At 31.1% G+C, this 4,354-nt stretch overlaps 1 long non-coding RNA gene across 1 annotated transcript; it reads left to right on the plus strand.

Moving 5' to 3' along the window:
- The first annotated feature begins 570 nt into the window (after positions 1-570).
- LOC134708552 (uncharacterized) lies at positions 571-3,463 on the plus strand. Its single transcript, XR_010105855.1, has 3 exons — positions 571-684; positions 1,018-1,121; positions 3,358-3,463. It is a non-coding gene; the product is annotated as an uncharacterized LOC134708552 (long non-coding RNA).
- Positions 3,464-4,354: the final 891 nt, after the last annotated feature.

The following is a 4,354-nucleotide window of genomic DNA, read 5'->3' on the forward strand; positions in this document are numbered from 1 at the left end:
CTTTTTTTTTAAGCTGAATAATCGATAGCTAATTTAAAACAATAAAATTCTATGAGGTATGTAGGTAATATAAACTCATTAACTAAGCGAGTTTTTTCAACATTCGCCGCGCCACTATTTATGACTCGTTAAGCACACATGATAATTGAAAATGTTTCCAGTGTTTGTACGTACAAACTTATAGAACATATGGAAAGCCATATCTATTAAGAAGATAGAATATCTAAGTCATAAACAATTCTGCACTATGAACACTATTAACGCATCTGGTGCAAGGAAATTAGTATCATTAATTTTATTAAGGAATATTTCGAATGGCAGACTAGTAAAAATATCGGCAAGTACTATATTATATTTTTCAAATGAAACCTACCCGAACATAGTTGATACTATGTTATAATTCCACGTATTGGCAAATGGGTGCTTCTGTTTCTCATATGTTGATTTTGGTCTATTCAAAAAGTATAAACGTTATATAGCCAACAAGATCAATATCAAAAAGAATCAAGATGGAATGTAAAATAAGAAGAAGAAAGAATTTTCGATTTAATTTTCTACTGTTAGATATTTGTGGATGATAGAAGAAGTAAACAATTAGGAACATTTTACATCGTTCAACATTCGTTTCCAGTTTTAGATATACAAGTTCATAACCAGAGTGTCTATGTGATGACTGAGAATACGGTAAGAATGTGTAAAATATAGTATGAACATAGATCAACTAGAAATAAGTTTTGAAGCAACATTAATAAATCTCTTTAATTGCACAATAATAAAACTTCTAAATCGCCAATAATGACGAAGTCGTCAGAGGGTAAAGCACGAGAAACTTCTCTTCGTGGGCGGTTCAAGTGGTTCATTTTAATTTTATTAGTTTGATTTAACCATACACATAGTTTTTACAAGCCTGTTTGCACTGACTTACTAAATCAAAGAAGTTGTAAAATGTAACACGTTGGTGCTATAATGCAATATCATGTGATATATTGTTAAAACAACAATGTAATTGTATTTAAGGTCATAAAGATCGCTGATATTGACCCATGTCCCTCGAATGTACTTTGCCTGGAATGTATGACATCGGAAAATCCAGCTTGTGGATGGGACATTCTAATAGCTAGGTATGTATCATATAGATATTTACAGAAGAATTATATAGCATAGTATTTACATTAAATTAGACGGCATGTGTATCCATTGTCTTCTATTTTTTATATCTTGATTATGTTGTTTTTTGAAGTTAATATTTTTCGTTTGATTGTCTTGCTTTGAATGTGCGTCGGTTTGATATCAACAGTGTCAAAATATGTTCTGATCATATTCCATTTAAAACTCTAGTGGCAATATATATTTAAACTGGGGTCTGAATATTCTACATCCTGTTCATTGATTCTATGAAATTTGTCAAATACTCAGATGGCAACAATAGTCTATCGATATTTTGAAATGTGACCAAACAATTAAATTATTGAAACAAAGGTACAAAACACTCAGAAAAACGTATGAACTTCAACTGGCAAACATGTAATTCGTCGACAATGTATGCGTTTTCTAAAGAAAAAAAATAAAGAACAACAACAACAATTTAGATTGCTGTTGGTTACCAGCTGTTGTTCAATTGAACTGCATGTAAGATTACTGGCATACACATGTACTCTACGACAAATTAGACCATTCGTCCTAGAGTGAAATTTGTACCTGGGTTTTTTAAAAAGGTAGATTTTTATGATTAATATAACCAAGTGAACGAACTTGACGTAGATGAACATAGTTAACTGAAACAAATGAGATAAAATCATCTTATATAAAATTGAGAATGGAATTTAATATTTAACACAATGTTCCCAAACAGCTAAACGTATCATGTTTTGTATTTTTGGACAGGTTAACGATGATAGGTGTGTAACGTTACCTAATAAACATGGCGTAAACTAAACGTAATGCTATAAATATTGTTTCGTGTCAATTTCAATTTCACCGATAGTTTCAAATGTTGATTGATATATAGGACTTAAAATTAAATTAAAAATGCAATCGATAAAGTATACATGTGTAGTAAAGGGTTATGTGTTATGATTGCCAATAAAGCAACAACCCATAAAAAACACGTTACAAAAGTATAAATAAACTCAAAATAGATACTAGGACTACATTTTCTATTTACGCCAGACGCGCGTTTAGTCTACAAAAGACTCATCAGTGACGCTCGATCCCAAAAAGTTATAAAAAAGTCAAAAAAGATACGAAGTTGAAGAGCATTGATGAACAATTTAAACTATTCCTTGTAGCTAAATTTTTCGAAGCGCGGTATGTTTTAAAAAAAACAATCGCGTAAATATTCATAAAAAAGCGTCTCAAAAAAAGTCAATACAAGTTATACATGTGTACGATTTTTTCAGACAATTGAATTTTAGAATAGATTTGTCGATCAAAATAAAAACGGAAACGGAAAAACATCAAGATCAGATTGATTTTTGGAGACACTTTTCTTCTTCCGACGAACGAAAGGGGAAGAATTTTTGGGCATTCAAACAGGCTTTTTCTTTTTAAATACGAGTAAAAAGTGTTCACAAAGCACGATTGAACCTTTTGTTGATGGATTGTCGATAAATAGATGTCCACTGACACACATGTATTTAGGACAGGAATATATATACCGTGAAAAACAATACTCAGTCGCCCAAGAGGGCTGAATATCTAAACTACAAATGGAATATTGGCGTAAAAAAGGCAGAAAGAGGAAAATGTTTGCCAACTTAAGCCCACTTTCAAATACATGTACTTGTTATTGTTCTTTAAAATGTAGAAAACTTGACATAAATCCTAAAACACCGAATTACACTATCCCATGATGAAAGTGTTTTTGCATATTAAAATATGTATATCCGAGGCCAGCGAATCAACAACAAATACTTGTCAATTTAAAGTTATTGGTTTACCAGCTATCTGAAGGCCTGGGATATTGACCACCGCTGTAAAAATTAGGTAGTTTGAATAATAGGTTGAATAATAGCTATAACACCCACAGACCCCTTCTTGTGATATTTTAGGACTGTTTAACGTTGAAATCTAGCACTATTTAGTCAAAGTCGTTATCCAGTCTTCTGTCGAATTGTAAATTGACGACCAAAGTTCAATTCACTTTGCAACCTTTTGTCTAACAAGGCAAAGGACCTTGTATGTTTCAATTCTTAAAAACAAAATTCAGTAATATACATTCAATACAGCAAAATGAAATCACTCTTTAATTGAGTTTACCCTATGTGTATTTGTTGTCTATGTCAAATGTACAAATGCATCTTTTTCACAACACTAATGTTTTGTATTTTGAATAATATAGAATGTTCTGCATTATAGTTGTACTGTTAATCCTGATAACTCTACTTGGTGGCTGCCATCTGTTGGAGGGCAATGTCTTAAAGTCAATGCAAAAGAATTGGTGATTGATGAAACAACAGATAATGTCAGTATCATTATTTTATTTTATTTTTTTGTATATAACTGGCTGAGGTTAAATATCGAAATCATACTTAATTTTTCAACATTTGACACATATTCTTATATTACGTGCGTCTTTCGCTTTGTGAATAAAACCATGCTCTAAATCCAAAATAATTTGATTCCGCATGCGTATATTGACTACTGTAGTATAATGAGTTTTATCAAATTGGCATGCATTTAATATATTTCATTAACATTCAAACTCTCAAATGGTGCACATGTTACTTATTCATTTTTTACGACTTTAATGTGTTGCAATTCACAATTAACATATTTGACCTAGAAACGACGCCATTCATGCTGACTGTTCTAAAATCCTCCCTCAGTAAAATCACATTGCCAGTCGTTTGCTTGTTTACAAACAAAAAAGAAGGTTCATGGAAGAGCATACTCAACAATATACACTTATACAAATCGTACATATATATTCCCTTAATTGTCATTATCAGAATCGAAATAATTGATGCAAGCTATAATTTATTGTAGTTCTAACCTGGGTAGCTATTATATTATATATATCACTCGCACAAACAATTGTTATTTCCCTGCTGGAAACGGTTTAATCATTTCTATTATTTTACCTTTTCTGAATATTGATGTTTGAACCGTAAACAAAATATTTTGGTGATCAAAGTGTTGGTCCTAGACATGTTATATAATTATCACGAATGAACAACAGAGAAAACTAAACAAAAAGTATCGGCAAAATACTAGGTGTCACTTATGAGTGTTGTTGACCATATGGTAACATATTTAAGACATTTTGGCTTATATTTTGAAGACTAAAAGACGTTGCGAGACAATTTATGATAGGCAAAAAATAACGATATGAATACATAAGTATAATGATATT

Source organism: Mytilus trossulus, chromosome 1 (genome assembly GCF_036588685.1).
Source record: "Mytilus trossulus isolate FHL-02 chromosome 1, PNRI_Mtr1.1.1.hap1, whole genome shotgun sequence".
NCBI lineage: Eukaryota > Metazoa > Mollusca > Bivalvia > Mytilida > Mytilidae > Mytilus > Mytilus trossulus.